Source organism: Brienomyrus brachyistius, chromosome 15 (genome assembly GCF_023856365.1).
Source record: "Brienomyrus brachyistius isolate T26 chromosome 15, BBRACH_0.4, whole genome shotgun sequence".
NCBI lineage: Eukaryota > Metazoa > Chordata > Actinopteri > Osteoglossiformes > Mormyridae > Brienomyrus > Brienomyrus brachyistius.
Genome location: NC_064547.1, coordinates 9044509 through 9056824, shown reverse-complemented (window position 1 = coordinate 9056824; position 12316 = coordinate 9044509). Strand labels below are relative to the sequence as shown.

The window sequence follows — 12316 nt, the reverse complement described above, 5'->3', positions numbered from 1 at the left end:
ATTGCCTTACACGTGCATAACGTGCAGGCAGAACAGTAATCAAACATGCGTGATTTCAGTTTCTTTGCATTTAATCAGAGAGATTGTTTTCCTTCTCTTTAGTTAGGTCTTTTTTTGTGATGTGTCGCTCCTGATTGCCACGATCATGGCAGGAACTATGGATTAAAGGCAGAGTTGATGTAGCTGGAATGGCAACAACGGCAGCGGAGGGTGGCGCTCAGCTTGAAGCTGCTCGGTGCGTCTGACGTATCTGATGTAAGCGGCTCTCTTACCTTCTGTTCATGTCTCGCCGGACGTGATGGTACACAGGCTGACATGACTGTGAGCTCCGTGCCGGCCTGTTAAAATGACTTGGACGTCTCAACAGACATACTTCTACGTCGGGGTGGGGTGATGACTCCCTCCTGTTTCTGTGCTGTCATGTCGTTGCTTAGATTTCAGCTTGACGGTGGAGGTGGAAGAAGAAGCGTCTGCTGGAAACTATTATTATCTCGCAGAGAAGCAACTTTTCATCCCAGGAATTAGTTGGACCACGCGTCCTCGGCACCGAGGCCTGGTTTCTTATCCCGAAACTTAATGATTTTCTGTGTGCGTTATTTAGTAGTTGGACCATCGCATGGAGGAAAGATTTTCTCTTGAGCTGCTGACATCGGTTTAATTAGTCATTCTCAGTTCTGCTTTCCACATACAAACATTTTGCTGTTAAAAATAAAAAACAGCCCTTCTTGCATGCTGTATTACTACTGAGCTGCACATGTTTCTGCCTTTTTCTCTTCCAAATTTCTCACATTACGAAATGGCTCAAATCCCAACAGAGGTCGTCCCTTCAATGATTGACAACATGTCAGGTCAACATGGAGTGGGGGGGGGATGGTTAGAATTAGCATACACCTCTTCTAGTGCGCTGTGTACTTTCACTCAGCCCCCTCTTGTCATTCTAAACGCCTGTGGGCTTCATCGAGCAGCGAAACGCTCTTTGGAGAAGAGGTATATTTGCTCAGTTCCGCCTACAGCCCCATGGACGCTGAACTCAGTCGACGTCACCGTACAGTGACGAGAGGGAGAAACTGCACTTAGGATCTACCGTAATAAAAATCAAGCTTCATCTGGGTATTGTGGGAATTCTGCTAGCAGTGATTTAACCTTTATTTAACCTGTGAACTACTGGTTAGGCCTCAGTCTCATCTTGCATTAGAAAACATTAATAATACAAAACATCTTTAAGTCATCGCAGCAGTTTGCTCCTGAAGATATACTGGCAGTCTTTCAAAGTGTTAATATGGGGTGTGGATTGGATTGTACAGTAATTTTTACCCAACAGTCATGGATAACTATCAGGGATGTTTATTTCCATACTATGCTCAAAGGTAGCTGTTAGTATCTTTTTTGATAGACATTCATATTAATGTCTGTGCAGTATGAGCTATTCAGTCATACTGGTGACATAATTCATATTTTGAACATCGAGTACAAATTTTCACACATTGAGATTAACTTCGTTTAGCCCTGTATGAGGCTTTGTGTACTAACTGCTGGTCCATGAACTGATTAATACTGACTTTATAAAGGCATGGTGATTTTCACTTGGTTTCATGTCATAACACAGGATTAGTGGTCTAAATGGGAACATTTCGCTTTGGAGTGCCTGACAGTTCCTGTCAATGAATCCAACAGATTTTAGCATCTTAGAAAAACCTATTTTTTTCCCCGTCAGTACTGTATGTAAGGACCAGGCACTACTGCACTAGTGTCATGCCTTTGGATACTAATTAGACCTCTCAAGTGTATCATTTGAAACGCTACATCTAACGTTGTTGATAAATTCTTAAAGGCGAGCGTCATATTTTAATAATTAGGCTGCTTATTATAGATATAGAGTGGGATTTTTATTCTGGAGCAGTCATGCAGGATGGCACGGTGTCTGTGGGCATCGCTGTGGCTTCACACCACTAGGAGTGTGAGTTTGGTTCCTGGCCTGGCTCCTGCGATATGTGCCGTGTGCAAGTCCCCTCTGGGTGCTCCGATTTCTCTGCCTTGCGCCAAACACATGTGGTTTCTGTGAATCGGTGTCTCTGAATTTCCCGGCGCATGTGTGAGTGCGTGTGCCCTGCGATGGACTGACATCCTGTCCAGGGTGTCCCCCTGCCTTGTGCCATGTGCTTTCTGGGACAGCCTCCAGGTTTGCCATAATCCTGCATTGTATAAGCGGCTGTGGGCAAGTCAGGCTAAAATAAAACAAAAGGATGGCTTGTAAAATTATCATTCTTTAATTGTCCTTTGAAATGTGTCATTGCCTGCCATTTGTATTTTGGCAGGGATTTAGCTTTGAGTCTTTCTCTCCAAAAAACAGATTTTTGTCTAAGGAAATTTCAGTTGAATGCATGTAACTGACTGCATACTGCACTCAGTGATAATTTCCACCACAATAATGGGTTAATGTGAGAAAGATAATAAACTTCAATATTTTTTTATGAAACTGTAATAAATGTTTGTCATCCATTGGATGGAAAACTTAAGTGTCAGTGATAGGAATACATTTATTAGTGTAGTGTTTTGTGGGTGTTGTTCCTGAGGCAAAAGTACAGAACATTTTAAGAAAAAAATATATATTAAAATACGTGTCATTGCAACTGCAAAATCTCATTTTCACAGCAGCAATGATTATGTTCGTGTTTGACAGTGACGCCAAGCAGCAGCCAATGTGTTACATTTATCAAAAGGTTATTGGTTCAGATCCCTTAAAGGAAACTGCTGTTACACTAAGACATGCAAATATACAAACTTTCTCTGTGCACAGACAGGTGTAAATTAATGGTGTGTTTGAACTGAAATAAATTAATAATCATACACCACATAGTACAAATGCCATCTGCTGTTAAAATAATTATTGTAAATTTTACAGATATACATAACATCTATGTGGTATGTGATAAATGCAGAGCGTGCAATCATTTTTCTTCACTGGAAACTTTCTCATGATAAAAAGTCTGTCTCGCTCTTAAGTAGGAAAACTGGCATGTGATTTACTGATTTTATGGAACCAAGGCAATGCCTTGGACTCTCATAAGTCTAGTGAATTCCTCACTTTATAACATTTCCTCTGCCAACTGAGCCCACTCTTCTCAGGTTTAAAATATACTTTTCAGGGAACATTTTTTTCCACTTCAAGTAACATTTTACAGGGAATAATTTTGGCTTATTTGTAAAAACCGTTACTTTCTACAACATTCTACTTCATCCTCCCATCCGTCTATCCTTGTCAGGGTCATTGGGGGGGGGGGGGGGGCTGGAGCTCATTCCAGGCAGCTAAGGACACAAGGCTGGGGCACACCCAGGACAGGATGCCAGTACAGTACATTCTACTTGTTTTTTCTACTTTAAATGATGCCATAGTGACATAGTAATTTCTTATGGGCGATAGACATAGCTGTCAACCACTGTATATATTATATTTGTCCTTTTGAACCAAGTACTTCAGTGTTTCAACCTCAGGAAGCAATGGAACAAATGTGTCAGGCAGTGAGCGATGTCAGTATGACTGATTCTCTTTGAAGTGTAATGGAACAATGAATTAATGATCTCATAGGCTACTTTTCAGTGCAGGCGGCTGTATTCTTACACCAAGGACTTCAAGGCTTTCAACTTAAGTTACATGAAAACCTCTTACCTCCCCATCACAGCTTCTCCACCCAAAATAATTGTTCCCAGTATTTTTTTCTCACCTGACTTTAAGGGCAGAATTTCGAATTTAAAGTTGGTGTTGTAACTATGGCAACACCGCAAAACGTTCTTGGTTCTAAAGCAAGTGTTGAGTTTGAGGACTCTTTACAGACTGGATGCTATGTAACACTAACTGACATACCTAGAGTAAGTGCTGTGAGGATGGACTTGATGTGGAAACAAGAGAGCAGGACCTAGAAGGAAGGTGAGAACTGACAAAACCCAATATGATTATTGTAGTCCCATGAGGAATCCATGACACGAAGATTGTCTTTCAGGGTTTTGTACTTCCCTAATATATATTTATAAATGAATATCTAATCTTCCTCTCCCTGCATGTAACTGCTACTTTAGTGTTTAAAAGGCAGGCCATTTTCACCTTGTCAAAACCAATTACATCAAAACAAATTGTAAATCTGATGAAAGAAAGATACTTACCTATATCTTGCAGGCCTTTTATGTCATTATGAAGGATGGAAAATGTTAGGTGTTTATCAGATTTCAAAACACAGACAAGGGTATCTTTTTACAAAAAGGCATTTTTTTTAAAGCGAAATCAGGTTAGGTGTATTTTATACCCTCAGCTTATTCTGTCTGTAGAATGTTCGTTTTTCACTTTGTATAAATGGATTATCCTACTCAGTGCAGTTCGGTATGCTGTGGGATGGGCAAAGTCAACTATGCTTTCCTCAATGTTTTTTACCCTCTAAAGTAGCCAAGGAAGACTTAAGTGATCTCTGAAAGTCCCAAGCCTGTACTTTTTTCCTGTTTGTCCAAGCAGGGTATCCATTTTTACATCAAAGAATGCAGAAAGCCTGGATTCATGACTGAGCCTGTGTCCGTCGCGCTTTGGAATACAAATTAGGCAGCGTATCGAATGCAGGACTCTGCCATCCCTCTGTAAGGACACGGAGGACATACGTTTGCAACACCAGTGTCCACCTTCTAATGCCATCATCAGTGTAACTGAGGGTTTGCCACTGTGAGTGTTGGTTGCTGAAACAGACACACACATTGCAGTTTAGTGGTATCATCCCAAATAGATGAACATGTATAGAAAGAGAAAAGATAGCAATAAATGTGTTTTTCTGTTTGTGCTGAGATGTGTATTTTTATATATAATTTACACACACACACACACACACACACACACACACACACACAATGCTAGAAGTGGGGAAAAACAGGTGTTGCTACTTCCCTTGTCATTCAGCACCAGCATATATTGACAGGTACTGGTACTGTGTACTGGTGAGTACCTGCCCACTTCAGACACTCTACTTTACTTATATATGGCTTCTACATTTAAGGTAATACTATGACTGTCATTATTTAAATGTTTGAACAAGACTGCAGAGAGAATTATGTTATAATTCTTTTTTTTTGTAAATACCTGAGGATTTGAGCACAGGAGTGTGTTATTCTATGGGAGTCATGCTATATCGATATTAATTTACTCATGGTTTTCAAGATAGATGAAAAACCAATTACGTGAGGCACCAACTGCAACCAGAGATCAAATCCAATCTTGTACAACAACTTGTTATAGTGTTTGATTTAAGCCGGTAGTTTACTGTGGAAGCGGGTAAAGCAGCCACTGCCATGTGACCCGTGTGATTCGCGGTGCTGTTTCAGCACCATGGAGAGCTGCCGACTAACGGGTGGAGCACGCGCGCGCTAAACCCCCCAGATGTCAGCCCATTTTTTTGGGACCGGCTCACGGCGGCTTCGCATGTTGACCCGGCGGTTTGACATAAACAAGATTTAGTGTTGGGTCAATATGGGCCAGGCAGCTACAGCTCTGCTCAGCCTTGATGTAATTGGAAAGGGCTTAGAGTTTAGCACTAACAATTAAGTTCAGCTCAGAAGTCATATGACTGCTGCTTTTTTCTTTCTTGTTTTGTTTAGTTTAAGGATTTTTCCATTTGATTTCAGTGTATTTTTGTATAGCACATTTGCCGTTGTTTGGCCCAGATGCAAAAAGGGAAATTTACTAAAAATTTTGATTAGTCTAAATTGATAGTAATAGAAGACAATATATTTCTTAGAAACCCAGTAGCTTATATTTTATTGAGCTCCTTTGCTTGGAAGCTTTGCCAGTTTACTGTATAATGTATGTGCAGTTATAGTCAATATTTTTGGCATGTGATATTATGGGGTGTCACATCTAAGATGCATTCATTCGTATTTTGTGTCTTGTGTGTTTTGATGTTATATTTGCCTGATAACCATGTCTGGAATTGAACTCAGTTACTGTGTACTAAAGTAATGTGTCTAATTAGAATCCATGCAACTTCCTGTTTTGGTCTGACGGCGTTTTTGAAGAGTTTTGTCTGCTTGTAATAATTGTTTTAAATACCTCCTGTAATTTATACCCCGCTGCCTAATCAGCTTACCTCATCGTGTGTAACAATTCATTTTCTATGCAACAAACAGATTTTCAGGCATCAGTATTTAATGTTTTTGAACTCCTTTTTGGTCTATATTGGTGGTACAATTCCTATCCTTTCTGCTGTAAATACTACACTGAGATTCAATTGAAATTCACGTTTCTCTTTTAAATGTTTAAATAGCCTACAGTCATTCATTATCAGGTTGGTATGCTTGTGTATTCACTAGGAACTCATTAAGGCACTATATCATGACGTTAAAGTATATCTGTAGAGTTAACCACAATACAACCTACCTGTGTGTGTGTGTGTGTGTGTGTGTGTGTGTGTGTGTGTGTGTGTGTGTGCGCGCCTTGTAAGTGCAATACTGGATTCAATTATGATAAAAGTCTTCAAAAGAATTCGAAGCCAAAGTGAAGGAGAAACATTTACATGCTCACATAACTCAAATGTACTGAAGCCTGTTGTAATTTTCTACTGCAACATCCATTTTTTTCCCGGATTAAAGTGAACTTGGATCGTTGTATCTGATTAGCATGATATATCGGAACCTCCCGCTGTCTTTGGAAGGCTGCTACTCATAGAGCTTGATTAACGCTGTTTTCTCAAGATGGCACTGTGTACAGGACGCCCTGGCAACGGATCGCCAATGCATATGTGATGCAGGTTATCCATCAGCGGGTCTTGCCGGAATGGACTGGGGCTAGGTGGAGGCGGAGCACTGGGCGTAGCCTACCACAGTAACTGGCGTGAACCTTGGAACGAAGGTGCTTATTCCACCAACCTCTGCTGGGTACAGGCTGCTCGACCCCAGGCTCTGTGTGATGTCACCATCAAGGTTCAAGCTCGGTATCCTATACACCTGCTTGCGTCTTTTCCCTACATAGTTACCGAAGGCCATTGATTTTGTGCCTTATACCTGATGCCTAAAAAGAGGTTAAATTGGGTAGAGCTTGTGCTCATATCAATTTATTTAGCTCTGTAGCCAGAGAGGTTTTCTTCATGGAAACAGTGGGGTGTCTTACTGTTTATGTTAATTACAAAAGCTAACTTGCACACGGACGAGGATCTAATGCGATTGTAACGTTAGTAATGGCTTTTTGAAACACTTTTGGAAAGATTGTTTTGTCATCAGAGAATCTGGATTACATTTATTGTGTGTGTCATTGCACTTTTCATCTGCTTTGTAATAATAATGATTTGAGGATCGTGGGGGGGTAAGGTGTTATTACACAGCTCCTAAAGCTTGGAATGCATGTGAATCACTTTTAAAACGTGGGACACATTGGAGTGCATGATGATTTTGTTACAATGTGTAGAGTCACGACCCCATGAAAGGGTATAATTGACATTGTTCACAATTCTCGACAGGAATTAAAACCACGCTGAATGGATGAATGCAAAGCTTTCATCACTGTATTTGCTGCCGAAATGTAGCTTTTAGACTCAGCGGGATTAATGAATCAAAGAAAAAGACAGGCCAACATTCTCCTATTGATGACTGCAGTGCATTATATGAGAAGTGCATTAACATTTTCCATGGGCTACCTGACTGTACGCAGTAAAATGAAAGAACGCCGATTAAGACGTATATCATCGGGAAATGATACGAAGCGCAGTGTCATTCAACACGGAAGCTATTGCTATTTGGGTGACCTTTCCCTTCCAAAGGGAAATTGAAACTTACAAAATTAGTTTAACCAAATGCAAAATGAAAGTTGTGAGAAGCGTCAGAGCTGATGATGATGTTGTTGTGAACCATAATCGGCATCTCAATGTAGTTTTCAGTTCCATGGTAACATTGTCAAAAAATAAAAATGCACGGTTTTATGGTGGCGGGCGCCACGTGGTCTTCCACTACCACTGATGTAATGTATGTTTGCACATACAAATTTTAATAACAAGTTAGCATGTCCGTAAGTCATATGAACTTCTCACCAGCATGTTTACACATAAATGTTTGATACAACTGTTTCCCAGAGGAGAATACATTTCTAGATAAATTTAGGCAACACGCTAATATAAATTCTGCAAGGAAATTATTGGCAAATTAAGCTTAAGATGCCACAGTGGCGTTTTCTTGGCTGCTAAAGAAGAGATGATTTAATTTGCTGGGTCATAATTACTTAGCGAGTCTCCATTGTTTGCAAGGTGGCGTATTATACAGCTTCGGTTTTTTTTTAATTCCTTGTAGTTGCCGATCGGATCCCAGTCCCCCCGAGCTTTCTATACTTCCTTACCATAAATAACCACGGAAGTGGTACAGTGGGACTCCAAAACGCATCTCGGAGGGTGCCCAACCGTCTGTGAAATAACCCAAAGTGCCAATTTTTTTTTTTTTTTTTTTCGGGGAGGGGGTGTGGGGGTCAGATTTAACATCTTCACCTTCCTCCCAAATAATTCACAGTCAGCCATACTATTTTTGTAACATTTAAATACGATTCATATGGCTGCTGATATACATTTTTTTTTTAAATTTATTTTAGAATTGGCGTATTTCACTGATAAATTCTCAACCACGCTGATCAGAGATTGCGGAAATGTAATTCAATCAGAATTTCTTTCTGCTAACGTTGTACAAGCAGGTGAAGCCGTGTCCCTTTAAAAGATGCCCAGCGTGGTAGTTCCTCTGAAATCCACTAGGCGCAGCTTTGCTCCATTTTTGATGCTCCATCCTCCGTATCAGGGGCATGAGGAGAAGCTCGGCATCGCACCAGTAATGCACCGAGAATCGTGAGGATGTGAGGAGCCGATGGGGAAAAAACAGAAAATCAGCGCTGTACCTTACAGTACATTGCAGGGGTGTATCAGCGGGTCATCTGGATCAAGGTGAACTCTATGCCGTGTCAAGTGGACAGAAACCTGCTGGAATAACCTCCCCGGATTGTTTTGCATGTACAATAAAGAGAGTGTCGTCAGTTTATTTTACCCTTCTGCAAGATCGCTGGATAGAAATCATGACGAACTGTATTAATCTTTAGGTAACTAAAAAGTCCTCGATTTCCTTTTTTTCCATAAAAGCCAACATCTTTGTGTTCGGAGATACTTTTCCATGAGTCTTTCATGAAAAATGTATACTTTTAATACAGGTCATAACACAGGTGAAGGATGACATCGCGCAGAAGAGACTTAACTTACAGCGTTTTCATTTTTTCTCCTTTTTATGCAACCATTGCTGGTAGATATGGATCATAACCAAAGTTTTTGCCATACTGTGTCCATGCTTGAAATAGACATTCAAACATTGAAAATTGTGGGTAAATACTGGACCAAGGGGGCAGAGGCTTAAGTTGTGTTTAATTCGTAAAGTATACATCTGCCGATTTCTGAGGAAGACTCTTTAAGTCAGACATGTAAGTACATGCTGCATTGATTTTAAATTCAAAATATAAAGTGTATGTATAGTGAGCCCTTTAAAGATTAAAATTAGTGTACATTGTACAAATGTGTATAAAACATGCCCGAGTCTTGACTCATTATTATTATTATTATTATTATTATTTATTCGTTTGTACGGTCCCTTTGCAAATGGAAAACGTATATCCGAAATCAACAGCTATACAATGCCACCTGCCGCTTTTTAAAGAGCTTTAAAGCGCTGAATAATTAAAAAGAATAAATAATTATTAAAACATTATATTTAATAATGAGAAGACGGTTTTTACTTTTCACTGGTATCATTTTTCAGCAGGCTCGATTACTTCGGCTTCTACTGAGAATAAGGAGCTTTATAAAAGGACGGCCAAAGCGGACTGTTTTACTATTTAGTAAGTGCGCATTCTGTCGCGTGAAGGTTACTGATAATGGGGAAAGTGGCCTTTATATCACGCTTTTCATGTTTGGATTTCGCTTGTAAATAAGACGAAAAGTAATGACAGCGTTAGATTTATGCTCGGGCACGGGGACATGTGCAGCGAACGGTATTAGGCATTAATGTCCTTTTTTTGCATTTTCGAAACGTTATTTCAGTCTGTGTCATTTACGTGAAACGCGACATAAATGTGTTCTGGGTGGGACGAGCGGAGAAGCGTTACTTACCGTTCAGCGATCCAGAGACTTTTTCCTAGCAAACGCCGTATCGATATCTTCATAAGTAAATCTTTGTATTTTACACTAAGTATTTTTTTGCAAGATGAGTTTAGAATTACTGACAAACTTTGATACAGTGTACGTTTACATTTAGGGTGACAGAATGGCTCGGTGGATAGCATTGTTTCCCCGCACCTCCAGTACCGGGGTTGAACTCTCACCTCTGCATTGTGTGTGTGGTGGGGGGGCGACGACGACGTCGTGTGTTTGCACGTCCTGCGATGAACGTCTCCAGGGTATACCCCAGTTTTCTGCCATAATACTGCCTGGGATTGGCTTCATACCTCTCGGCCACCCCCACCAGGAATATAATTGATTAGCATAGACAGGATTTTAAAAATGCAGACTACTTTCTGCAGTTCTTTTCTTTTATGGGACTAGAAGCAGAATATTAGCCCATTATATTCCTCCTCATTTTTTAAAGATAAATGTTCATAAGTTACAGTCAAATAATCAATTAATCAATTCTTGCTGCCATTCAGACTCGCGCCATATTACCGCATCTGTACGGGGGAGGGAGCCAGCTCATAAACGATAGCTTTTAGCTCCACTGGGATAATTACTGTATGAATGAATGAGTGAATCTTTGCATCTTCTGTCAGTGGAGTTTTTACATCACTTCAGGTTTTACAAATGCTGCAAATAAATGCCCCAAAGTTTAAGAAATGGTACAAGTGACCCTTGATAATTAATGTATATAATTAAATTTCCTTGGATAGCAACTAATGTTAACTTGATGTCTTCCTTCTATGTATTCTTCTTAGAAATACATTGATTTTTCATTATACTCTGTCCCTACACTTTGGATTATTCTCTGGAAACCCTATTTTGTCATTATGAAATATTGCACTTTGATAACATTTCACTTTGACGTTTTAAAAAGACTTTATTCTCTTTTGATTATCAAAGATAGAAATGGTAATAGTAAATTATTCACTGGATAGTTGCTATATGGTATCGGCATGATGCATGTTTTGTGGGATGTTTTGAATGTCACTTGGTAAGTGCATGAAGTTCAGCAGTATGGAGTCAGCCACGAGTCCTCCAGCATGTGATTTGGTTTGAGATGGCTTAGCTTAGCGGAGCCATTCAATCGGAGGAGAAGCAGCATCAGTGCCGTCTACTTTGAGCAAACAGAACTGCCGGCTTGGAGTGCAGCAGAATGACACTAGTGCATTGAAGGACAGCTTTTAGCACACAGTTTAATGACCAATCCGAGCGGCAGTCCAACGACTTGACCTTCAGCCGTGTTCTGCTCCCCCCTTTTCCATCTCTGGGGCAAGTTCTGTCTGCCGTGATAGACCGAAGGAGACAGAAACAAGAATGTGAAGCGGTGTGCAGTGGGACAAAGGATGCCCGATAGGAGCCAGCACCTTTAATGGTCGTCCATTTGTCTGGGAGTGTAAGCTGGTTTCTTTAAATCCGCATGCCTGCCCCTCCCCCCTACCTTGAGACACTAGTGAATCGGTTGCCTTTCTAACTTCATTGCAAGATGCACACAAAGTACTTGGCCAATCATCTGTGATCCTTCGGGCAGATGCTATGCTCTGACCATTCACTGACTGTATTTACTCAATGTGTCTGTACGTGTATTTCTGACGGTTATTAACTGCGCTTAAACATCCACCAGCATGTAGCACTGGGTAACGCCGATGTATTTTACTTTATTTAGCAGACGCTTTGTCCAAAATGACGTGAAAGTTTGCCAAATAACACATGACAAATGTACGAGTTAATGGAGTCAACTGGGCTTAAGTCCAGCTAGGCTAAGCTTCAAATGAATGCTGAGATACAAGAGTAAGCAGTATTGGAGCAACAGCTACAAACATATTAAGAAGCTATCAAACGGGAGCGAAGGCAAAAGAGGCACAAGAAAGTGCTGTAGCTCTAACTTTCAGTTATTCAGTGCTAATAATTTCTGTTTTATTTTTATTTGTGCATATTATTAGTGCAGTATCCTAGGTTAGTGATCTGGTATCAGCCTTTGAGTTTGAAGAGGCACCGGTCTTGCTAATGCATGCGATGTTAATGACTTCTGGAGAGTGGCATCTTGCTGCCTTACTCGTTTTTCGCGTTCGTCTTTGAGAACTTTAGTATTTGTACATTTATGTGCCTCC

The 12316-nt window shown here is 40.4% G+C and overlaps 1 protein-coding gene across 7 annotated transcripts in view; it reads left to right on the top strand.

Moving 5' to 3' along the window:
* nlgn1 (neuroligin 1) overlaps window positions 1-12316 on the top strand; it is a 170342-nt gene that overhangs the window by 15503 nt on the left and 142523 nt on the right. For 5 of the 7 annotated variants that reach the window (XM_048975920.1, XM_048975919.1, XM_048975918.1 and 2 more), the window contains exon 1: window positions 8640-9463. The exons of the other annotated variants lie outside the window; for them this stretch is intronic. The gene's annotated coding sequence lies outside the window, so the exon portion shown is untranslated. Of the gene's footprint in view, window positions 1-8639; window positions 9464-12316 lie in introns of those variants that run through there. 7 annotated transcript variants of the gene reach the window in all.